Here is a 26,361-nt window from a genome sequence, read left to right on the forward strand (position 1 = left end):
CTTCCTTCTTCTCACAGCAGGTTTACTTAGCCTTTTAGTAATTTAAGATGGAAAAGGCTATACAAGTTCACCGTAGTCCATCCCTAGGCAGGCACATGAGAGATTAAACAGGTAGGCGACACAGAGCTAGGATCTGAGTGAACTCACCTTTATTTCACCGTGCTCCAGGGGCAGGAGGCTGCAGCATCTCTTCCTGAGTCTTCAAGTCATCTCTTAATCATCCCAACACCCCATTTGTCAGAAGGCTTCATGTGTCTCCCAAGACCTTGATATAAGCAGAATTTTATTGTCAAAGCCATTTGAAGTTGAAGAGAAGCCATTTCTCACTTTTTTAATAAATAGAGATACTGTTTATATGAATAAAAGTGAAAAGTACTTTCCCTAGATACTTTTGAAGCTTCCAAAAATAGACCTAACTCTCAGCCAAAGTTACTGTTGCTGAGCTTCCCCAGGAGAGCACAGTACATGGTACTGCTGTGTGGAATATTCTCACTGCCAGTTAAACTGGTGAGAAATCACGTTTTGGTGGTTTTGTAATAAAACAAAATATTTTGTGGCCTGGCCCCTAATTCTTGGCCTATTTCTAAAGAAACAAAAGGCTGTTTCCATAGCTACAAAAATAGCGGAAACATCTCTGTAAAAAATTAGGCTGCAGTCTAAAACTGAGAAATTTCACAATTTTGCCCATAGTTGAGCAGTGATTCGATCTGCAAAGAAAGAACCTTTTTCTGTTTGCAGTAAAACACTGTTCTGTTTGAAAGATGCATTTCGCACTTGATCAGATTTGAGATGTGTGGGTGGGCAGCTTTCACACAAATTATTGCAGAGGCAAGCTCTGTCACAGGACCTCATCCTGCAAGGTGCAGAGCGCTCTCAGTTCCCAGTGGTGTTAGGAGGAGGAGAGGTCACACAGACCCTAACTTTTTGCATTTTTTCACTTCTTTATTCTCTTGTTCTGCATCACAATAAGCTAGATTTTTTACTTGTTTCTGCACTTTTTACCTATCCGAATAATCCCACAGGGCAACCAGACAAAAGAGTAAAAGCTGATAATGGATCTTTTACTTCTGACAGAGAGATAACTGTGAGAGCCATTCGGACAAACACTAAGGACCAGGGGATACAGTCAGTGATACTTGCTTATTATTTTCTGTAATGGAGAGACTATTCACCAGCCAAGCAGACTTTCAGGCTGGGTATGTATAATGTGGAAAAATATTAAGTAGATCAATATAGTAAACTAGAAGGAGCTCTGCTGGGCACCGGTATCACTGCCATCAACTTCTTTTGAATGACACAACTTCTAATAGAACAGGTAGTCACTGGCAAAACTACCTGTGTATGGATTTATTTTCAAATATCATAGTTGCCCACTCTCTCTAGAAATATATATCTTCACAAATGCATGCTCATATGTGATTGCATAACTATTTGCTAAGCAGGAATTTTAAAAATCATTAACACATTCTAGTGTTTTAAAGTGTGTCTTTAACATAGCCGTGTATGCTGCTATGAACACGTAAGCACAAAAATTATCAAATTATAGCATCTTCACAAAGCCTCAGAGTGCTGCAAGGAACACCGGTGGTTCCCCTTTAGAGAGAATACATCATTATTTTCTTATAGACACGACAGTCACTCAGGGCAGAACAAGGGCTGCATTGTTCCTGAGCTTTCTCAACATACAGCCTGAGATGATGGGAACCATCTCCTCCAAACCATCCAAAGATCTTGTGAAATAATTTCACACTTCAATCCTGCTTCATTACAAATGGGATTTTGTTACAGCTGCACACCAGAACTAGGTTGCCATGCATGCTTCAGCATGCAACTGCTGCTGCACGTCACCTGTCACTGCAGAGAAGCCCCTTTCAGGGGACAGAAATCTCCGTTATCGCTATCCATTCCTGCCTTGTGCAATGGCCTAAGAACTGTTCTTAACTCTGTCGCTTCATATTCAGGACCCTCATTCAGTAATATGCATCAGTGTGTTTTCTATTAGCACTGTGGATGGTAAAACCCAGTATTATAGCCGGGGTCATTTACACAATTCATTTACTGCCAACTTACAGATGCTTGAACGTTCAGCCATTTCTAGCACTCGAAAGAAAACACCGCATTATAGCTGGACTTTACGTTAACTAGCTTAGGTCCTGTTTTTCCACAGGCCAGGTTTAGAACAGGCACTCTGCGCTTGTCTCTTGTGTCCCGTTGACTTGATACAGAATTTCTCATTGAAGCACAGTAATTAGATTTGCTCTTTAGTACTTTGTAAGGTAAAACAGAGGTTCTGTTTAGACAGGTATGTCAAGCCTGCAAGTACAGTGAGCCTGCATCTCAGGTGCTAACTGCAAGCGTATTTTAATCTATCTCAGATATTGCGGGTTTATTTATAAAGTGTGGTGAAACCGGGTATGCCTATACTAAGCTTTGGAATCAGCTCAGAAAAGAGAAAAGGCAGTTCATCTCTCAGATCACCTTTCTCCAAATTCTTCAGAAAAATCTAGGAGCTCCAGCAGCACACCTGGCAGGTTCGTGCAGCGAAGCGCTGAGCCCAACAGCTTCGGCCAGCTGTCCCCGCTGGCCATCGTGGCCATCAGTGGGGCTCGCACCCACATGCCCCGCTGGTGGCCGCCTGGTAGCGTGTCTGGGGACACAGCCTGCGCCCAGAGATTTAAAGGTCAGCACCAATACCTGGCATCCCGCTGGCAGCCGATGCTGCTCGCAGAGCACTGGGGTTACGTGCTGCCAACTTAAGATCTGATTAATATGTGACTGCTGCATTCCTGACTTGCTTCAGACTCTGAATGATCTCAAGTGATAGCCTAAAGCAAAGCATATTACAGGAGGCTAATCTTGAGGTGACAAGACTGTGAAAAAGCATAGCAAGTTCCATTTAGAAGGATTTTTATTTTATTTTATTTTTAGGTGGATCACAGATTGTGGGATGGAAATTAAAATGTACAGCCACCTTCTGAACTGCAGCACGTGTGAGTGACAGCTAGTAAGTGCCCTGAAGTGATGTTAGACATTCTGGAGACAAGACGAGTGGCATTTCATTTTTCTGCAGCTGCGATGAGTTTGCTCTGGCTGTTTGTGTGCACCTACAATCTCTTCCCCTTCCCTCACACCCCACCACCAAAGGGATTCTGCCTCCCACCACGCACAGCCAGTGAATGTTCTGTTTCATCTTCCCCGTCTGCAGGACGGATGCACAGAGATTGCATTTGGGTCTCGATAGCAGGTTGCTGCTATTGTTCCAGCCAGTTAGAAGAGACACTCAGAAAATAAAATATTAAGTCCACTCTAACAGACTCATATGTTGCCCACAGCAGTAGATGGGTTGTGTATAGAAATGCGCATCTTATGTTACAGGCAGCTTTTTTGGAATATAATGTCCCACTAGTGTTGGCTCAACTCCCATATTCATCAAAGGCCCCTAACTTTTACAAGATAAATGGGGATTTAGATTCTAGGAAGCAATTTGCTGTGTTGCATGAAAATTAATGAAAATCTTGCTGCTTCAACAGTGGTAGACAGAATGGTGGAAAAATATTTAGCTCTGGGACTAATTAATAAACCAAGGGATTTTAATGCATTGGGTAGAACTGAGCCAGAGATTAATTTGGCCCATATTACACATACTTTCTGTAACGAAGGATATTAAGCTCCCTTATAATAACCATGTTGTAGGATTCCTACACATTCGATACAGGGCTGCACCAGTTGGCAGAGCTGCACCCGTTTCCAGTTGCTCAAAATTGAGCCTTTTGCAGAGATGGTGGCAGATGTATGGTGTGTCACTTTTGCTTTGTATCGAATTTTGCCTGTCTTTTTATTTTCCTGTGTAACATAACACTTCATGGTCAAAATCTTCTTTCCTTTCTAATGATGAGCAGTGTCTTGCCTTATTGCTTTCAACACAGCATTACACACGGGTGTCACTTCAAGACAGTATAGGTGACAGAATCTAGTCCTTAAACAGGAACTCCAGTTAATCCTAACTTAGACATTTGCAGAAAAATCTGCGAAATGCCAAATTGTTGCCAAGGCTCTTTGCCTCCTTAGAAGTGAGTCGGTAGGAAAGAAACATGCTTGTTTGCTCTGGAGACCTGTCCCCCAGTGGCAAGACACCCAAGACAGCTGGAAGAGGAGGAGAGCAACAGAGGCAGAAGAAGCAAAAGTCAGTTTTCACAAAAGCAAAAGATGATGCCAAAATTAATTACAGCAATATAGCTGTTGCATGCCATTAGGTAAAATCCTTCGGTTACGTCTGCACTCATGAGCTATGGGCCAAGGCATCCTGTGAAATTATTCATGGCGCATTTTGACCCAGGCAAACGAACATTCTCCTAGACAATTCCTAGGCATCCTTTTGGGTGCGAATACAGGCAAGGGATCATTCCCTGCAGGCAGCCTGAAAGCAGCCACCCCGTTTTGGCTGAAGCCTTTCCCTGCCTGTACGGACACAAAATATGTTGTGCCAGTCATTCTGGTGTCAGGAAATGGGCAATGGCCAAATTTATTATTATTTGCTATTAATTTAGAGTTATTGTATACTAGTTATTCTATCTACACTAATAGGGTGATTGGTATAGACATAACCTTAGAGACCAGTCTGCCTCACTTCATTCATTCTGTGATGTAAGGATAACAATGTTTGTCCACCCACATGCCTAACAAGGATGCTGTAAGAATGTATACTCTGTTAATGGTAAAGCATTGAATATTTGGGGACAGGAGGAGGTGACACACATTAAACAGAACCTATTACTTTCCATCTAACTTTGGCATTGCTTATAAATATGCCAACAGCAGCATTTGCTGCCTAGCACCCAGTAATTTTTGTTTTCTGATACTGCGGGAAGGGGAAGAGCCCTGGTTAAACTTATTAGGCCCTCTAAACAAGCAGTAATTCATTTAAGAATTGGCCCTTTTACTCTGCCGGACAACTGCTACAAAACTGTCTCCAAAGCCAGGATGTGGTATAGTGAGCTTGCCTTATTGATCTAACAAGTGAGGCCACGGGTAGAGGGACAGGCACATGCATATCCCAACGTACAGCCAGACCTGCTCGTGTAAAGATCACATAACGAATATCGGCCATACAAAATAACTAGTTGGCTATCAACCGTCCCTAGGGTCAACATTCTCCAAGACCTTATGAAATCAAGTTGGCAGGGTATGAAAGGTATGTTGTTGCTCCCACATGTCTCATGCAAAACTCCAGGAAATTGCATTCATGTTTCTTACACCAACACACACAAATGAGATTCACTTTTTCAGTGCAAGGACACTCAGAAAGACATCATAAAGAACTGCTATCCTCATCCACGCCGAGATTTCACAGTATGAAGTACTGTCTGGAACAGCAAAACCAAGAATATTGGAAAAACCCCAAAAAGAAGAAGTGAGGAGGGCAATTTATCTGCTGAAGATGAGAGAATAAAGAGGCACGAGGCAGCAGGGCAGTCTGTGCAGCCAGGCCCGGGAGAGAAGCCCTGGTGTTGCCCTGTGTCAGAGGAGGACAGGGCTCCCCAGGAAAAAGGCAGCAGGAGGAGCTCCCAGAGCAGCACAGTGCCTGCCTGGGCTTTGTGTGGAAGCTGCAGGGAGAAAATAGGAGATGTTAACACTCTGAGGAGGCATCTTTAATTTCCTAGTATTGTTGCAGTGCTTAATGTACTGTGGGCTTTGCATTATTATTTTTTTTCTTTACAGCATCTTATATCTACCTCTGCTAGGGCTTAAAAGAAGAGCAGGCTGAACATCTCCCCTTCCCAACGCCCACAGATACCCCAGACAGTGAAAGGAAGAGTCACTTGTGCAGAAGAGATTATGTAGAGTGGAAGAGACGGTCAGTCTGTTGTATGTCCCTCCTTTCATAAGTTCAGGGAATTGATGCTTTCATTAATTCAGCAATCATAATTTAACAACTCCCCTACCACTGATGCTGCTTTGCTTATGTTCTTATTTTGTTCTTTTAATCCAGCCTGTTCAGGTAACTTTGCTGGCCTAGCAGATGAGTCGTGTATATTTCAGCGCTGGAAAGCACTGTCTGGAAAGTATTAATGGTAGGATCTTGTTCAGCCTTGGTGGCTTTTTTCTTTTGCACTGAAGCAGACACAGGGTCCTCATATTGCCAACGATGTTACTCAGATATGAATCAGTAACAAACCAGTGAAGCAGAGAGGAGGAGGAGAGATTAATCTAAACTGCACCAGCTTGGCTGGTGATGCACCAACACTGACACTGCATGAAGAAGGGGTCCCTGCCTTAAGAAGCTACGTTAGCATCTGGTTAGCACTTACACAGCTGGAATCACCGCCCCGGTCCAAGGCCACCCATGGCCAGGAGAAGTTTAGGTGTGGAACTGTGCTTTAATGCTGAGGTGGGAACAGCTGGCAGTGGTAGCTGTGGAGCGCAACCTGCTCCTCTGATGGTGCTTGGAGATCTCTGGGCACTACAGAGTCCCAGCAGTCCAAGCAAACAGTGAAGTTCAGCTTTAGTGGTAGGGTCCAACGAAATGTAGGTGAAACGAGATGATGATACTTGTTCCATTTGCTCTTCAAAAGCCTATTAACTACATTTTTTTCAGTCTTTAGAAATGCTTTAGAAGATTGATTTGTCATGAAGGCTCTGTGTAACGCACATGAAGTGACACACACCTCCTGTTGCTGCCGTACGGTGCTTGCTTAGCTCGATCTATTGAATTGCCTGAGTCCTAATGGAGCGCTGTCCTTTACCGCAGCGTGCAAGCTGAGACAGCCAGGCTCAGAAATTATGTGTTTTGTGGTGGTGGTTTTGTTGTTTATTTATATTTTTTTGGGGGATGCTAATTTAGAAAAGGAAATATTACTGATTCAAACACTGGGTTTCCAGTCTCAGGCAGGCACCTGGGGAACAAGCTAAAGAAACTGGTTTATAATTGTCATTTGCTGATGGCAAAGCTATGAAACAAAGTGACAGTGCTGGGTGTTCCACCAACTGCTAACTACAGCCACGCTGAAAAGCGACTGAACCACAAGAGCCAGACTTAGTTTGCACACCGGAGGAGGCCACTGTGAATGGACTGAGGGGAACTCGAGAAAACAAAATGCTATGATTTCATTTCACAGCCTCATTGTAAATGAAGCCTAAGTCATCCCTGCTGAAAGTCGGCTCTGCCTGGTGGATTTTCTCTTGCTGAACCAAGGGCGACGCAGAGCGGGGTCGAGCTGCAGGAAGAGGAAGGTTTGGAAGGTGACTCACCACCTTGCTTGCAAGCTGAGGTGAGCACTCGGTAATTATGGGGAATATGAAATTAATACCTAGACAGCCTCATTGCTGCCTTTTAATAATAAATAAGAGTACTTCTTCTGGTGGCACAACACTGTATATTTGGATCAGCCAACCTATGAGGAATCCGTGCTTTTTCCCTGGTGTTGGAAAGACACTGCATAATCACGCATAGCAGTACATGTTCTGAGCGTCTGTGCTTCCGTCACATAACAGACACAAAAAGGAACAATCAGGACTAATTATGATGGCTAGTAAAGAAGGGATTCATGCCTTAAGGCCTCTGAGTGCTTATTTCAAATATAATTAAAAACAAGAGTTTAAGGGGGGGAAAGCAGCCTAGTCCAGTAAGCAGAATGATCATAATGTATCCTGTCCATCTAGGTAGATAAAACCTTTCCAGAGTATCTGAATATGCTTAAAGTAAACCCCTAGTAGCCCTGCAACACACTTAAATACCTTTGGTCTCTGAAGTAGTTCACAGGGAAGGAGAAAGGAATCTGGGCTGCTTGTACATGTATGTGGAAAAAGCACAGTTAAAAATCCCTGGAAATCAACTGCATGGCCTGGGCTTCCCGCCTGCTCAGGGTGACACCGCGCCAGCACTCGTCTGCCAGCTCCGCAGCAAGAGGCAGGTCAGCAGGCAACACCACAGGTTTGCCCGATAGTATTTTCGGCTTTGCACGCTAAAATGGTTCTGAACTGTGTTCGCCGGCAATGCCACCAGCGGCCACCGCTTAGTGCAGCTTCCCGAGCGTGGCTGGCACCCACGAGCCGTGCGTTGCGGCAGTCACCAACAATCCTAGATGTGGGCTCCTGCGATGAGATGTGAAGGCCGTATCTTCCAACATTCTCAAGTTGAAGTAAGTCGTTTCTGACCGTACCTGAAATTTGTTCCCGTATCCAATTGGTAGCAGGGGAAACAAGACAAAGACGGCTGTTTGGAACCCTGGAAACCCCTTTGCGTCAAAGCAGCTGCAATGGGAGGGATGCCATCATGACAGCCTTTACACACGCTCCTTCTTAAGCCATTCCTTAGATTTATCCAGTTGACTTCAACTGCTTGACCCCACTGCCGGGTCTCGGGCAGGTGGTGGAATGCTACAGAGAGGAATCGATCCTGTCCGGCCTGGCTAATTGATGCAGTCAAGTCGTCAATACCTCACAGTCATCAAAAGCTACCTAATAGATACGGTATTACCTTTACCGAAAGTTGGGTCTTGAGGTTATCCCAGTCATTAGCTTTTCTGTGCTAGGCTGCGGTCCGAGAACAAAGCAGCCCACAAGACACACTGACTCTTGTCCAGACAATTCTGGAATTATTTTTACCTTCTGCTTCCTGATTGCAGAAGTAATCCATAGTTACCTCCTGCAAACCTGGTCTAGCTTTGCACAGTAAAAAGCGACAACTGGCATAGTTTAGATAATCCGACCTTCTGTCCCACCTGAAGGAAACATGGTTTGACAGAATTCATCTACCCACCTCAATCTGTATTCAAACTTCCATAATGCTCTCCAAACACCAGAGACCTTGCACGGGTGCGCACCCCAGATCCCCAACGCGCGCGCCCGCCCTGCAGCACACCTCCTACCAGCACTCACGCCTGGAGCAACTCACCAACACTGTGGAGGTTTTGGTGCAATACTGTGAAGGCATTTCCTAGGAAAAATCTCTTTTCTGGTTCTTCCAAAGTGTTTTTCAAGGGTCTGTCAGAAATTCTTGAGAAAATTAGGTGGTGATACAGAGAGATTGTCGAATAGCATTATCTGTGTTGTACCTACCTGTACTGGGCATAGACAAACAGTCAGTCCTCAGAGCTGTCAGTTTTTGTCATTAGGAGATTTTTTAGAGAAAATTAACATTACAGGGGAAAATATTTGGAAGAAAAGCCTATGTTTGTTGCAGATAATCCATGTATTTGCTGGTTTATGTGTGTATCTTCGTTTCCCAAGATTACTGCGCACATTAAACCGTGCAAAACCACACACCTAAATAATCATCTGCATGGCTAATCTTCTTGTCTGGTGAACAGTTTCAGACCTAACTCTTCTGCATATAAAAATGTTTTCTTTAGAATGTACCTTCCCAAACCACTTAAACATCTCTGTAGACTAACCTGTGACATAGATGTCCTTTTAGTTACTCTTCATAAAACTTAAACGGCAGTCACGATGATATGGGTTTTCTATGACTGATGTGCTTATTAGGTCTTTCTTTTTTTAATTAAGAAATCTCAATAAAAATGGTGTTTAAAAACCACCAGGGACTTTCCTTGTCTGAGTATTGTAACTTCTCTTACAAAGACATTTCAGCAACCACACAGAAAACTATTTAAAGAGAAAAAGGAAACAGCACATTTAAAGCAAGATGAAAATAAGTGTGATTGATCTGAACTTCTCTTTTTTTTAACTCAAAAGTTTGTTCTTCCCATATTTTTCAGGAAAATGTGCCTGTGTGCAAAAGTATATGATGCCTAATTGGTTCTGAATGTAGAGTTCATCTGTAAATACTTCAGGGGGAGAAGACAATGACAAATCTCCCCCGTTACTCATCAGGATAGAGCTCTTGCTGATTGTCAGTGCACAGCTTCCTGAGCTATCACAATTCTCTTGGTTAAAGCCATATTTCCAGAGCACCATGTATCTGTTTCTGTACTTAATTTAGTGCAGAATATTTAAAGCGAGTGGATGAGTTAAGTCTGAGAGTGCATTTTCTCCTGCTGGCATTTATGCTAGACCAGAAAAGGTAGGGGGAGGGAAGCAGAAAAAGGAAACCTTAACCTTTTAATATTTAAAAGCAAAATTAGGGAAACACAGTTAACAAAAATAACCAGGGGAATATAACATTTAAATTGAACGAAAGGAAGCAGATCTAGTAATATCTTTCAAAGACAGTGTAAAGTCAACAGAGTTGCAGTATGTGTCTCAGTATTGCATTTTTGTGGTAATATTTTTTAACAGGTTTTCTTATGGTTCAGGCTCTCTCATTTTCCCCAAATTTCACCATATGGGGAAGAGCAGATAAAGATTAGACCCATAAAGTATTATGTTCAACTCGATCAAAAATTTTTGTGGATCCAAACTCTTGTCTGTCTAAAGATAGTTCTTGCTTCCAAACACTTTCTCCCAAATCTCTCTTTAGTGGCATAACTTGGGGGTGATATAGGTACCAAGGGGTCGGTTTCTTTCCATCTTTACTGTTGGAAATGTTCCATTTCATATAAATTATTAACTACTACTGGTCTAGAAATGGAAGTGGAGGGAAGAGAGCTGGGAGAGAGACGACACCCTGACTCTAGCCCATTAGTTGGGAAATACAGCAGAGTTCAGAGTTCAAATACCTTCTCAAATAAGTACTTAATTATTGATATTAAGTGGAGCACTCCTCACAGGAGACGATGAGAGATCTATCCCATATTAGCCAGCAGCCTGGTTGCTCAGGCAGTCACATGGAACACAAGAGACCAAGTCCAACGCCCTGTCCGAGGCCAAAGGCATGGAACAATGTGGCAGGGAGGGTTCACGCTCAGGTACCTCCTCTCAGAGGCTGTCAGGCTCCAAGGGCTCCAAGTCAGGGCTAGATTAGGAATGCCGAGGTCAGCAGGTACCCATGAGAAGCTCAGCTGTTGGCCTGTTTTAAGGTGGGTCTTGGCGTTCCCTGAACTCTTAATAACTGAGAAAAGGTCACTTAGACAAATGCTTTGCGCAGTACTGGAAACCCACTTTTTAACATACAGACCTCATGAAATATATGCAACATTAAAAATGTTTAAACAAATAGCTACTATCTATTCGGCAAAACATAAAGGTTCAATGGGTCAGACAATTTTCCTGCAACTGACATCTATTAATGCTGTTCTGGGTATTCCCCTGGCATGAGGAAGTAACTGTCATCTTGCTACTAAGGATGTATTCATCATACTCACTGACCACAGGGAGTGAGTGTAAGACACCACTTGTGTACCTACACGAGGAATCTTTGTCTGGAACAACAGCTGGATTTTATTTATATATATGTATATGTATATTTGTGTGTACTTTTTTCCCCCATGATTACAGAATAAGTCCACTAAGAATTAGAAACTTGCTGAAGTACTTCCAAGACATCATACTTAACATATGCAATAGGTGTAGACAATAATTCAGCCCACTGCTTGCAGGTTTGAACCTGTGGATATTTATCATGAAGATCTGTTCACTGGCTCATTGTGTTCTGCCAAATGCTGTTAAAACATTGTTTATAATGTATCTAAAACATAAAAGTGGGGGAGTGTAACGAATTTTGCTTTAGAGTCAAGTGCTAAAACAAATGACAGGTACAAAAGCCTCTTACTTTTCTCCTCAATATGTTTGAAATTTAAGGTTAATGTAAAGAATCAGATTGCTGTTGGAAGGAGACAAGAGATATACATGTTTCAGCTGATCTACGCTTGCACATAAGAAGAAAGATGAGCCAATGATAGGGAAGGGAATGAAGCTATTAGTGAATTGTCAAAGGAAAGGAAGTGCTGGAGAAGAGGTTTTGGAATTAGGAGACTGATAAACATAAGTTCTAGTCAGAAAATTTGGAGAATGGATTTCCCACTGGAAAACTGACATCTTTCAGCAGAGGAGCGATAACTTCAAAACTGTGATCTATAAATGCGACTGCAGCATCTCATCACAGGCGCCAAGCCAAACCTGCCAGAGCAGGAGCAACCCCCTCATCGCCTCCCCCAGCACGGCACAGCGGACCGGCACCAGCACGGCTGCCCCAGCGTGGCAGGGGTGAAGCCGGACTGGGAAACTTCTTTATGGAAGAGAATTGGGAAACCGAGTCACTGCACTGCATTTCCTAAGAGGTAACACCGTGCCAGATTCAAACGAAATAACTTTGGCTTGAATATGCTGGCTGACATGTTTCATTTCCTTATATTTTCAGGCATGTTTCCTTACGTTTTCAGGCATTCTCTTCTTCAGCTACAGTCAACATTTTCCATGATAAGCAGTTACCCTTTTCAGGTCTACACTGCACACATAACAAAATTAAAAACTTAATCTTCCACTGAAAACATATTTGACAATTTTCATGCAACAATCAGATTTAAGAACTATACTTGATAGTAAATTAAGAAGCGCTTCTATTTTTCGAATTATTTCTGAAATTTTGGCTGAGCAGTTAGCAGGCTTCCTGAGGAGGTGAATCAAGGACATTTCCTGACTTTGTAATCAGCAGCAATCTCCATGATGGATCCTTCAGGTTAGTCAGTGAAACCAACTTTCTCTCTGATTACCTTTCTACCTGCCTGGCACTGACAGAGAGAAGACAAGCTCGAATGTGGCCTCTGAAAGGTCTTCAGTAAATCGTGTGCTTAACCATTAGGCATCACTCTGGTTACTTTGGAACAATCTTGAAAACAACAGCACAGAAAAGGCAAAACTACTTTTGTTCCATCGACAAGTATTTGTACGTATGTCACCTCAGCATTGCTTATTGCAGATATTGGATCTTTTCATCTGATACTTCTTTTCCATTGTTTGGAGCTTTGAAAGTCGCAGTCAGAAAAATCTTTATCGCAGAAGTAAGCCTTGCCACTGAATCAGTACCTGCTGCATGGTGTGTTTTGCAAAGATGTGGCTAATGTGGGGGTGGCAGGAAGGGGAAGCAAAGCTGATACTTGTTTCTTTAATTTCTTACACAGTTCCATCAGAAAAGACATCTTGCTCTAAAGTCTCTCCTGATGTTAATCTCCTAATAGCTTGGTTTCCCTCCACCCCATTGATTCATCGGTCCAATCTTTCTTCGGATTTGAACAGGGGTAGGGGGAAGCGCTTTCCCATCTGCAACAGAAATCCCTGTGCTGGTTCTCTGCCTGTTACCATCAGAGGCCGACGGGTTAGTACTTGATAAAAGGGAAGAGGTAGGTATTTGTCTCTTTCCTGGAGAGAAATTCTTTGCGTCTTTGCCAGGGAAAACATCTGATCCTGTTGCAATGATTTTTCTTTTAATTGGAATGCAAAGATCTTATCTTTTTATTACTCCTTTATTGTTGATAACCACTCCATTGCTCACTCTCTGCAAATGTCCAGCTTATATATACAACCAGGGAAGCAGTTCATTTTTCCTCCTTTTTAGCTTTAATCATTTGCCTAACAACTGAATTGTGCCAGAGTGGTTCATATATCCCTTCCCTGCAGTATCTTTCTCAGATGCCTGGTCTGTGTCTCTCTCTAATTTCCAGGCACAGATCGGGCCAGTGACTGCTTCTTGCTCTAATAAATAACTGCCCAAGGTGTGGGGGACCACTTTATGGGAATTCAGTCACACGGGCCTATGCAAAAATAACAGTAAATGAGAAATTTGCAGTGAAAGGGAAACATTGCATGCAAGTCAAACGCCCACTACTCTCTTAATTTAGTTTTTTTGTGGCTTTGCATTGCCATACGTTCTGTAATGTCAGATCAGTGCGTGGGGAAGTGACGGCCTCGTGGATAGACCCGAGGTGCAGGAAATCTGAGATTTATTCTCAGCTCTGCCCAGCTCCCACCGATGCACAGCTGGACCTGCCTGCTCACCAGTGGCCACATAGACCCTGGCTGCCTGCCCTGCTGCTCAGCATCCTTGCTGCTACTGCAGGATGCTCTGGGAGAGCAGCTGCGGGCACCTCCAGAGCCGCAGGGCTCCCACTGGGTGCAGAGCAGGAGGCATTGGGAGCCTTCTTGTAGCCACGAGAGACACAGATGGCTTAACGCCCTCTGCCAATGTGAGATAGCCTCCCTCCTCCTCCTCCTAATACCCACTTTCTGTCAATTCTGACATACGTGTGAGCATGTGCTTGTATACAGGCAAAACCACTTGGTCTGTTGCTCTTTGATTATTGTTGCTTTTCAAGACCCTCTCCCACCCCTGTAGATCCTCTGCCGGTGTCTCAAGTCTCTGTGCTCTCTGTGTTTCCTGCCCTCCTCCCTTCTCTTTCTTCCTCCTTCCCATCTTCCTCTTCCCTGCACATATTTTTGGTTCTGGTTCTGACCATCTCTTCCCCTCCCCTCTTCAGCCCCAAACTGCCCCTGCCTAAGGACAGCGTGTGGAGAGAGGCACTGGAAGTGTACGCACAGGGATGAACACGCCTGCAAAGCGGTGCCTTCCAAAGGGGGACAGCCCAGCTCCAGCTCGAGTAATTAAAGGCATCAGAGGCACAGGTAGTGTTTGCCCACGGTTGTGGTCTGTCTCCATCAGTGCCTGCACCTTCTGACCCAGGGGGCAGGTGCCATCGGCCGGTCTGTGCTCCTGACAGCTGCACGCCAGCCCCCCGCCACGCTGCTGCTCTGGCCTCTCACATTGCAAACTGTCCAGAAGAACAACCGCTTCTACACGGGCTTGCGAGGTGAGAAGCCCAGTGGGACCCCCCACCCAACGGTGACTTGCAGGGAGGCTGCCCCACGCCCTGCCTCCCCGCTCCCCACACCCCCCACTCCCCACACTCCCCACACCCCCTGCTCCCCACGCATACCCCACACCCCCCACTCCCCATGCACAACCCCCGCTCCCACACGCCCCACACCCCCTGCTCCCCACACACATCCCACACACAACCCATACCCACACCAGCCTGCGGCAGCGGGTGCTCACGCTGTGGGTCACAGGCTGCAGAGCCCCCCGCTTCCCCGCTTGCCCTGCCGCTGCAGCCGGCCCTGCTGCTGCCTGCTATGGAAATATGTACCATCTCCATCGGGAAGCAAAATACTTCCCTGTGCCACGGGGCTTTCATGAAGCTTAATTCCTTACAGGCGTGTGACACGCGCGAGGTCTGTGCAGTTGGGATCTCACAGCATCTCTGCTTCGCTGCACTGCATCTCGAAACATGTGAGAGTATTAGCAGTAGCACCAAAGGTTTGATTTTGAAGGGTTAATGCAGTTGCACACACACGTACTCTTTATGACTATGTGTTACTGTTTTCTATGTACAAAGAAGACAACCCACATTATATCATGTCTGGAAAAGAAGGGAAAAGCTTCCGTATAGTTTAGAGTGAAGGGGTAGATGGTTTTTCTTAGTCCTACTTAGACGATGTAGAGTGTAGCCACATCTCACAGGAATGCAGCCCACTAAAAAGGCATTTCTGTCCACTTTTCAGTTATTACTACACCATTAGAAGAGATGGAGAAAAAGGTATGTCCCAAAAAACAAGCAAAATATTATTTTTAGGCAAAAAGAGCATTTACCTGAAGTTACCCTGCAAAGGAAAAGTACCGGGTTTCGGAAATGTTACTGATAGGGGCTGAAGTGTGAGACTGGCAGCGTTACAGTAACACCGCTTTCGGATGTAGCTGTGACTGTGGCTGCTACCAGCCACGGAAAATGCATTTTTCCTCCATTAAGTCTTCCAGCGCAGACTCCCGCTACATACAGACTGGTTCTGTACCAGATCATACCTGAAACATAAAACTGCCCTCTGTGGGGAAGGGGAGAGAGCCCGTGCTGCACCGTTTTTATGTGGAGCCTTTATTAGGCGGCGAGCAGCACTGCTGAACTGTGCCGTTTGTTTACCTGGCAGTGGGCTACTGGGACTACTCAACACAGGCACATAAGCCTGAAAGAAGTAGCAACACTGACAGATAGCGGCTACCTGAAGGACCTTTGGCTTTTGTTTGCCAAACTATCTGTCCCCAGCAGCAGCCTGAGCAAATGGGTGAAGGTTACCTGTGCCCCGGTTCCGACTCTTGGAGCTTAGGCGTGATGAGAGCAGGAGCGGCAGAGCTTGGAGCGGCACACGCCCAGGCGCTTCTCCGCATTCAAACCCGGAGCCCCTGCCTCGCTCAGCCACGGCGGTGGTGCGTTAAGGGAAGGAACAACAGGGCTGCCAGTCCCAAGGATCATAAAAAAGTCATAAAGCAGGTCCCCAGCATTCAAAGTGTTATCCTGGAGAAAATGGATTTACAAACTAAATGTGTCTTTGTGTTTTTGAGCCAGAGAGTTCATATTCTCAGCTCTTCCATTGAACTGTGAAGTTCTTTAGTGACAAAAAGGGTTCTTGTATAAACACAGTAGCTGTGACATTGTCACAGTTGGCAATACAGCATTCAGTTGCCGGGAGCTCACCTGTGCAGCCCTTCTGTGGAGACCCAGCCGCGCAGTCAGTGCAACTCACCAGCACACGTACCAGTAAGGAGTTGAGTGTGGGAGTGTGTTTCAGCAGCAGTTCAAAGCAGGATGCGTTGTTTAGATCCTGCATCGCCCCTGGCATTAATACAGCCCTGATGATACTTCGCTGTGTTGCATCCCGACAAAAATGTCGCGGAGCAAGCTATGCCATCAGCATTTCACTGTCAGCGCCAAACCAGAAAATAGCGCTTGCAAGGGCAAGTGAGCCAGTTGAACGTACAACTAGTGGAGGCCAAATCTGAAAGCTTCTTCAGCTCTGCCACCGCACGAACCAGTTGGGCATGAGGTGCAGCTGGGACGCTGATGCCAGGCTCCCTGCTGCTCCCCTGCCAGCGCTGGCACCCAAGCTGCAAGTCAGGCAGGGGGCTAACCAGGTTAAATGCCGACTGTTTGGTTTTGCTAGGTACATTTTCACACAAAGAAAATTCCCTGATTTGCTTCACCAAAAGAAAATGGAAATGTGGAGCTGGAGACAGCATAGGAAGGCTGCACTAACCTGGCAGCCTCATGGCCCTGCCGGCAGAGCGTGCTTTGGGACACACCAGTAGGGATGTGCCTTAGCGCACTGGCCAGAGCTGGGCTGTTAGGAACTCTGAATTCAAAAGGCACTTAGAATACATATTCTAAATGATCTTTGCAATATAAGTTGTATACTGGAGGGTGTATATGTGTATGTAAATTAGTTAAATGCATAGTCAGCATAGGAACAAAGCTGGGGTGCGTTCCTGAAATGTGGCATTTATGGCAGCACCTCACATGCAGCAGCAGCAGCAGCAGCAGCACTGTTTTCTTCTCGGTTCCATGTTTCCATACTCCAGCCCTGTTTGAAAGGAGACTACTATATCTTTGTTTTCAAAATGGAAAAAAGCACTACTGGTTTTAATTTGCTGCCTAACGACGCTGTCACACGCACAGGCACGTACACAGGCATTGGCACCGGGGCTGACATGAAGATCTCGCAGCGCCACCCTGTGGCGGGTGCGGGGACGCGCCGGGTGGCCCGGCCCGTGGGCGCGGGTGTCCCCGTGGGCGCGGGTGTCCCCGGGAGCGGCGCCGGGGCCGCAGCAGAATCGGCGCAGGACCGGACCGGCTGGGGCCACCCCAGCGGGCACGGTGCGACCCTCCGCTGCTGTTACTCCTCACTGTTCCTCCCGCAGCGCAGCGACTTCTCAGAGCCCTGGGGACACGCAGCCCGTCCCCAGGCACACGGGTCCCTCCCGGAGAACGTGCTCCGGGGCGAACGGCGAGGCGCACCCGCAGCGCGGAGGGGCAGGGGTGACACGAGCGGGCTGGGGGGAGCTCCCGGGAACCGCGGCGGAGGTCACCCGGCTTCTAAAAGGCGCTCCGGGGGTACCTCGGGGGCTGACTGGCCGACGGGCAGTACAGTGAAGTTCACTTGTAAATAGGTCATAAATTCCTGCGCACGGGCTAAATGGATTTTTTTCCAGTGAATCACCAGTAGGCTTAAAAAGAAAAAAGGGACAAGCCAAAAGGGCACGAAGTCAGCCAACGAGGGAAAGAGAGAAAAGAGATCTCATGCAAGCAGTGTGCAAAACACGCAGTTGAAAAGTAAGATGTTTATCAGAAAGTCTTGGTCGTAAGTGAATTCTGCATAAGGATGGTTCTGACTTGTGCTGTCACACCTGAAGCTTGTTTCTCTACTAGGTTATGATTTCGCTACTATAAAAATGTGCGTTAAGTACACCAAACATTGCTCCCCAGACACATACCCTATTCACTTGCATTTCTAAGACAGAAGCATTTTTGTCAAACCAAGACACATACAATACACAGATGTGTCCAACACCCAGTGATGGCCGTACCCCAGTGTGCTGTGGCTTCTGAGTTCTTACTGCCTCTCCTTCGGGGGACTGCTCTGGTCACTGGCTCCATACGCCAGGAGTGTGCCAGCTGAGCGCTGGCCTCTCACCTGCCGGCTGCATCAAAAGCCGTAAGAAGCCGGCACCTGGAGCAGAGAGGATGCTGGCTGAGGCCCCTTCATGGGTCATTGTTAAGAGGTTTTCTCCTTCGCTTTAAAACTGCCCATCAGCAGCATCAGGGCGAGTACAAACTTTGCCTTTACAAGAACAGAATATAAAAATGTCTCTCCCCCCAAATATTCCTGGAATAATGGAAAAGAAAAATCTCAGCACCACCTATACAGCAAGTTTTCAGATAAAGTAAAAGGAGAAAAAGGATTTAGCTCTCAGTTTTGCAGACAACCATATTGTTTCTGCTTAGTGATGTGAACGCCACTTTCACCAGTTCAGATGCTCACGGCTAACACTACTGACATAATTTATGGTTTCTAAGATCAGCTGATGAAGCTACCGTGCTCATCTCTTACGCGAACACAGGTATGGTATGTCTTCTTTGATCATTGATGTGGTTGTACCATCTTCCCTCTTCCGCTTCAGATGTACTTGTTTTCATCCCTGCTCTCATAAAAATAATGATGCTTGCCTCACCCTGTTCTCACCTGCTAATGATTTCTGTCTCCAGGCATATCTTTCCTCAGCAAGGCACCAGACCAAACAATTTTTTTTTGTTATCACTTCTATCAGCAGCTCCATTCTTGATCACTTTTGATTCTGCCTATGTTCGTTGCAGTGCTAAGATTTTTCTCTTTGATTAAAAATCACTGCTGACAGCTTCCTCCTTTCCCCCCTACATTCCTACTTGATTTTCTGAACTTTTCCTGATACACCATAAGCAGGAAAGTATCACTTTAAATTATCTTCTGAACTTTGAATCTCACCTGTTACATCCCGTGCCTGTGCAGATGGACCAACACACTTTTCGTTTCCCAGCTGAGTGGGTTTTCCCGCATTATTCTAAGTAGGTATTTTTTTCACATTTAAATAAAAGCTATCATACTCTGTATTTGCACCACAATTTCTCCTTAGGGACCGTGGGGCACCCTGCCTGACGAAGACTGTAGAGGAACGCAGGCCTCGCCAGGTTAGGTGAGCAGCGGGGCTCTGCACCCGGCAGGGACATGCACAGTGCCGCCTGCCCAGACTGTCACCAAAGGCCATCCAACACCCCCATTTTTTTCCCTGGGCTGGACACTCATGGCAGTGGGGAGGAGAAGGGTAAAAGAGAAGGGAAGGGCAGAAAGTTGTGGTCTGAATAATCTTTTCACACAAGTCCAGTAAGAAGAGCACACGTTTGATTATGGCAGGGCTGTTCAGCTGTTTGCTGGTTTTCATCTATACATTTTGCAGTGGAGGTGAGGGAAAAGAAGTTTCCCATCTGTAGATTACTAGACAGCAAAGTGTCTTTCTTAATTGCCACCCATGGACTCACCAGCCCCTGCAGCTGGAAACCACTGCTCTGAAGTTCTGCAGAGACAAACAGCTTCAGTTATAAAAATTGCTCATCCTGGCTGGTCGACAGCCCCGTCTAGAGTTTGAATGAACTTCTGTTGTGATGGCACAGGAATCTCTGTCATCAGCTTCCCTTCTGAAATGAATGTGTTTAGACACGCTTTCCTTCTGCAGAGGAGGGAAGGGATGTTAAGTTGTACGCATCCCTGCTAGGCAAAGGGAGAAGTGTTGATTCATGCTTCCGAGTCATGCATTTCAAAACTATGTGGGCTTCAAGATGCGAAGCGTGACTGTGAAGATGCCATGGGAGTAGCCCCAACACAGTAAATAAGGTTTAATTTATGAGTAAGGACAACTACCTGTAGGGTTTTCGAGGCCGTGTCTATGCTGGGTTATGTATAGGTAGCCAGCCCCACTTACGGGGTGTGCTTGTGGTAACCCCTTATGCAGTTGGTCCAGTGTGAGCCAGTTCATGTGCTGCTGTACAGAAAAGTGTCAATGCAAAAGTATTTGCGTTGCTGAAAATACACCTGTGCAGAATCCGTCAGTGCAAAACTAACCCCACTCCTAGAGAGGGAGCTATGGGGAAAATGTAACTAACTTTCAGAAATTATTTCTTTTTTATATCCTTTTCTTTCAGGTTGCCCAAGAAAAAAAAAATCGAGAAGCTAAAATAGTCTCTGCTATATTTCCACTGAGCAGCACAGAGCTTTGCCAAAGATATTTGCTGGGGAAAGAAAGATCCTCTGCTAACAGAGCATGAAGATTGCATTTTCAAATGCAGGAAGCCAGGTGATGTACAAGTTGGTGACCACAGTTTAAACTGCTAACTGATTATTGTGGTGCTAAGAATTTGCATCGCCTCTTTTTGAAGGCAATTGACAACATTGGTGATAGCTCAGTGCGAGTGGAATCAAGCACCAGATGCACATTTTATTGTATTCCGTGTGCTAAAGTCATTCCTGGAGCTGCTTCTGTAAAAGCCAGCAGAAACCCTGGCAGAAGGTCCTTGGCTGAGAAGTCCAGAGTCTAGAAACAGGAAAGGATTGCCACGACAGAAACTACCCGAACCTCTTTCACATGGGGCACTCACGTACAGCAAAAGCTGCTCCAGTTTCTGATGGCAAGTCCTGATGGCGTTTGAGGGGGGTAGAGCTTCCCTTCCCACTGCAAACACTCAAAACTACAGGATGAGGTTATTTCGCTTCCCCAAGTGAAACCTGCCACTGGTTATCACAGTGGATCCAATGAGGTGTCTGGGCAATGGAAGAGCTGGAAGGGCTTTTGAATGTCTCCATATTGTGTTGTAATATTTAAACATGATACCGCCCGCAGACTTCTTGCCCTGAGCAATTATATATAAATTGCAAGAAACTCCCTGCCATAGGGACGGGCCAATCTGTGACTTTTGAACAACTTCTGCATCACTTCTGAGTAGTTCAGATACAGCTCTCATAACAGCATTACATCAGCCTGTTGGCACCAGGGCTGTCTAGCACCGGGGTGGCTGGGCCACTCAAACCCCCAGCCACGGGGGAAAGCGAGAGTGACACTGCGCAGCCCCCCGCGCGCCCAGGCCCTGCGCTGGGGCAGGGTCTGTGGGTGGCTGCTGAGCTGCTGTCACCCCCCGCCTGCAAACCACCCTGCAGCTCTCCTGGGAGCACCGAGGCATACAGCACGTGCTTCACTCTTGCCCATTTGCAGATGTCTGTAAGCTGCCGGTAGATTTTGGGAGGCTGGCCACCTTGTGCTCTACAGCCTTCTGAAAATTAGCATGGAGCAGGTATTAGTGTGGATTAAGTACGCCGTGACAGGCTTACAGCATCAGTCATCAGCCTGAATAGGGAAATGCTCAGCCAAGTCACCTTTAGGAGCATCATATGATGCATTTTGCATCTTCATTACAGCTGAAGCACCCAAAGCAGGGTAATGTGTATTTTATTTTAAAAGAAGTTTTAGCTAAACGTGTTTCAACCTCAAGTAAATAAACTGCAGATTATCTCCTTTATCTTCTTGGAAGTCAGCTGTACTGAATGCATGTGTTTTTAAAAATTTACCACTTTCAAGAAACGCTTCCCCGCAAGGCTGTATCTACCACCCCAGTGCTTTCACTCAGCAGTTATACGAAGTTGGTATCTACAGCATATGCTTTTGTTCATGCTACGTATTTGAATACAAAGGCGTGGTTAAATTCTGATGTCCTTTTTGAGGGGAAGACTGGGGAAAACATCTGCCTCTTGATGGAAGCCATCTGGCATAACCAGACATGAAGTCAACCGTTTTAACACAGTGTGTTCCTCAGAATTACAGTTACTTAAGAGAATTACAGATTCTTCCCCTAATGTTCTCATCACACACCATCTCAGGGATTTTCCCTTGCACCTACCTAGGACTGACTGGTGCAATTATTTTGTAAAGCTCTGTCTCAGTGCAATCAAAGTAACCAGAAACAATAATAATTATTATGTAGATTTCTGTTGTTATCCTCCCAGCCAAACTTTTCATCTGCACAATTACAGGTGGAGAGAAAATCACAAAATCATTTATGTGGAAGAAGGGGCTGCAGAGGTTTCTGAGATCTGCAGTACAAGCTGCAGCACAGTTTGTTCCAGAGAAAGAAGTTAACATGTCCGGGTTGGTGGGGTGAGGTGAGCTCTTCCCGCTTCATCCCTCACTTGTAACATGCCAGTTCCAGCCCTGCGCGGCCCTGCAGTGTCAGGCTTAAGTCACTCAGTTCTTAGACGCATCAAACCTGCCAGTGAGGGATCAAGTGTTGTCTGTCCCTGTCCATCTAGCAAGGTCTGGTAGGACAGATAGGACACTGAAAGATATAAAAGCTGTGTGGTAGGCCAGCTTTCAAGAAAATGGCAGAAGGCTGTGTTCAGCCTTCAGCTTTCAGAAGAAGAAAGTGTTCAGAAGGCTGCATGACCTTAAATGTACACCTTTGGGTGAGAGGGATTAGCAGGCAAAAGGGAAACGGAGTAACCATCAGTCTGAGATATCTGTAGGGCAAACAAAGCCACATCATTTTTTGACATGACTCAGCTCTGCTGCCAAGACTATCACCTCCACATACAGTAAGGAGATGTTCAGTACCAACAAATACAGTTTGTTTAACTGAGTTACTCTTGAAACAAAGGGCAAGATTACACTCAGGGAATCTGGAGAAAATCTGAAGTCTTCTGGTTTCCTTAAAGAAGTTATTCCCTATGGCAGAAATCAGGGTGGGGGAGGGAGGGGGAGTGCAAGATACTGCATGAATATCAAGTCAGTTCCTGGTGCTTCATGTTACGCTACAGTGTCCTGCCAGTCATTACCCACTCACCAGCGGTTTGGCCGGGGGGCAGTCCTGGGGCCAATACTGTTCAATATCTTCATTAATGACCTTGACGATGGGGCAGAGTCACATTCAGCAAGTTTGCAGGGAGGAGTGGGTGACAGGATAAATGGCTGTGCTACCATCCAAAGGGACTTGGCAGCCTGGAGAAACGGGCAGAGGAACCTCATGACGCTGAAGAAAAGGAATTGCCAAGTCCTGCCCCTGGCGAGGAACCACCCCAGGCCCCAGGCCAAGTGTGTGGAAAGCAGCTCTGCAGTGAAGGCTCTGGGGACCCTGATAGACACCAGGCTCACCATGAACTCGCCAACCTAAGCCTTGCATAAAGGCGGCAGCTGCATTCCATGCTGCGGGAGGAAAAGCAAGGCCAGCAGGGCTGAGGGAGGTGCTCCTTCCCCTGTACTGGGCACCAGTGACGCCACGTGGGGTCTGCTGAGCCCAGCACAAGAGAGGCACAGACATACTGGAGCAAGTGCAGCAAAGGGCCACAAACATTATTAAAGGGTATGGGAAAATTGCTTGGAGGGGGGAATAGAAGTTGTAGTATTATAACAGCCTTCTAGGGAAATATACAATCGCCACATTTGGACGGTCGGTATGCAGGGAACCTACTCTACCATGGCTCCCTAGGCAACACAACCTGCTGTCCTAGAGGAGCAGTGGAGGATGGAGCAGAGTGGAGACACTGTGGCCAGGGTCTGCTGTGCTCCCTGCGGGATTGGGAACCTGAGGGTACCATACAGCCGATAAGTGATTTGACATGATTCAGCTCTGCTGCCAAGACTATCACCTCCACATACAGTAAGGAGATGTTCAGTACCAACAAATACAGTTTGTTTAACTGAGTTACTCTTGAAACAAAGGGCAAGATTACACTCAGGGAATCTGGAGAAAACCTGAAGTCTTCTGGTTTCCTTAAAGAAGTTATTCTCTATGGCAGAAATTGGGGTGGGGGAGGGAGGGGGAGTGCAAGATACTGCATGAATATAAAGTCAGTTCCTGGTGCTTCATGTTACACTACAGTGTCCTGCCAGTCATTACCCACTCACCAGCGGTTTGGCCGGGGGTCAGTCCTGGGGCCAATTCCTGATGAATTCTCGTGGTCTTTGAGGCTATCTCTTTCCCTTTGCAGTCCTGAGGGAGGCCTCAGCCTGCTGTCCCTGAACAGAACATTATCAATCCACCCTGCAAAAGAAAGAAGCCTGGGTGTGAGCTAAAAGTACTGGCCAGATGAGAGTTGAAGAGAAATGCTGGAAGTCAGCACTTCCTGGTGGAGCTCCCTGGAGCTGCCTCATCAGCAGTCACTGGTGGTGCAAACTTCAGTTTTCACGTGCAAAAGGACATGGACAGGTTTCTTTGATGCTGATTATTTTTATTTCAGATCAAGAAAGAACAAACAGAGCAACATATGTAGCAGAGATGCACTGTCAGTCTCACTGCTGAGAATGGTGCAGCCTTGTAAAGGAAGGAACACTATAAAAGGTAACGACTCACTTTTTATGATGTAGCTTTACCGCATGCACACAGCAACATTAAAAGAATGTTATTGGGAAACTAGGGAACATGAGAACTAAGGCTTCTAGTCAAAATATGAAGAACAGCTGGGGCTCACGTAGCTAACATTCAGTATTCAGTTTTAAATCTACTGTTCAGTGTATGGCCTTCTACAGATTCCCCACTCTTCAAGCCCCGTTAACTGCTAAAACAACAAAATGTCTTACAAGTGAATCCTTCCAATAAGGGCAAGGCAGCATTACCTTCCCCACACACACTCCAGGTCAGAGTACCCCCACACACACTTTCTTAAAACTGTGGCTGAAGACACTTGCCTTGCACAAGAGCACTGGAGCAGAAAGAAAGTAAATACCATTCTCCTAAGCAGTGCCTAAATGCCTTCACCATGAAACTGAACTATTCCTCTTGCAGTTCCTTAGTCTTACTCATAACATACCTTTCAACTTCTGCAGGAAATGAGTGGAGGGCAGTTAACAGCCTCCTTTACTATGTAACCTTGAGGCTTCCCAAAAAGTGGCTTCCTTCAGTTCATCGTATGAGAAAGGGATCTAGAAAACTTATGAGAACATGCAGTGTGTCACTATGCCTGTTAAAAAACCTGGTAAAAGATGCATGGCAACTCAAGAATTTCCCTATCCCTGGTTGTCGCCGATAGTGGCTGCCTCCCAACCCAATCCCATCATGAAGTTCACAGCACTGTCTTACAGGCCAAATTCCCAACCAGCCCACGCTGTTCTTGTGTTAAGGTATCTCTACTGACATGCTAGGAGGAAAAACCTCGGGAGAACCTGCTGTTTATAGACTCCCTGCAGACTGTGGGCTGTCAGGCTTCTCCCTGTCAAAATCCTGGCTGCTAGCAAGGCAAACACTCTCTGGGAAGGAGCTGTTGTGAAGCCCCATGTGCCTGCTGCTCTGAGCCCTTGGGTCCAGTCACACTGACCCTGGGAGTGCCACCAAGGCACGAACATCTGTGGTACTTGCTACACAAGTACTAGGGATGCTTAAGTAGTTGAGCATTCCCGGGGATGCTTGTAGTGGCCGTCGCTCCTCAGCACGCTGCACAGGGCCTGGCACATGGCACGGAGCCTCCCGTCATGTGCCTGAAGAGGGCTGCGGCGGGCGAGAAGCAGCTCACGGGCTCCCGCGGGGGAGGTGCACGCACAATCCGGCTGCTCCCTGCGGGCAGGGAGCAGCGGGGCCGCCCCCGTGAGGGCTCACCGGCACCGGACCTGGCCGCAGGCCCGAGGCCGCTGCCTCCGCCCGGGGGCAGTAAACGGCCCTCCGTCTCCCGCCTGGGGAAGCCGCGGAGCGCAGCGCGGGGCCCCCAGCGAGCCGCTCGGGCAGGGCCGCGCCGCCATGCTCCCCGCGCAGGGGGACTGCAGCACCCAGCATGCCCCGCGCGTCCCGCCGCCTGAGGTGCGCGGGGCCCGGCGGCCGCGCTGCCTGCCGGGAGCCGTAGTTCGCGCGTGGGTGCGGAAGCGTGTCTGCAGTCGGCAGGGTCGCTCAATAGACCCACCACTACCACCACCCCACCCCACCCCACCCCGCCCCGCCCCGCCCCGCCCCGCCCCGCCCCGCCCCCTACACACACCCACCCCACCCCCCGCGGCGGAACGGCGGGACAATCTCCCCCTCCGGTCTCCGCCCCCGCTCCGCCGAGCGCGCCTGTGCCTTTAAGGCCGGCCGGAAGTTCAGCACCCGGCGCCTGCGCAGACAGGCCGTGACCTCGCCGCCTGTGGGTGCCGCCGGTGACTATTGGGGC

The 26,361-nt window shown here is 46.8% G+C and overlaps 2 long non-coding RNA genes across 4 annotated transcripts in view; one reads left to right on the forward strand and one right to left on the reverse strand.

The window, feature by feature from the left end:
• The window catches only part of LOC130146449 (uncharacterized), a 38,341-nt gene extending 12,255 nt beyond the window's left edge, over positions 1-26,086 (reverse strand). For 2 of the 3 annotated variants that reach the window (XR_008820914.1, XR_008820912.1), the window contains exon 1: positions 148-788. This is a non-coding gene — a long non-coding RNA (uncharacterized LOC130146449). Of the gene's footprint in view, positions 1-147; positions 789-24,133; positions 24,270-25,035 lie in introns of those variants that run through there. The other variant, XR_008820913.1, reaches the window with a different exon arrangement.
• On the forward strand, positions 12,958-21,755 carry LOC130146450 (uncharacterized). Its single transcript, XR_008820915.1, has 3 exons — positions 12,958-13,175; positions 14,310-14,639; positions 20,388-21,755. It is a non-coding gene; the product is annotated as an uncharacterized LOC130146450 (long non-coding RNA).
• Positions 26,087-26,361: the final 275 nt, after the last annotated feature.

Source organism: Falco biarmicus, chromosome 3 (assembly GCF_023638135.1).
Source record: "Falco biarmicus isolate bFalBia1 chromosome 3, bFalBia1.pri, whole genome shotgun sequence".
NCBI lineage: Eukaryota > Metazoa > Chordata > Aves > Falconiformes > Falconidae > Falco > Falco biarmicus.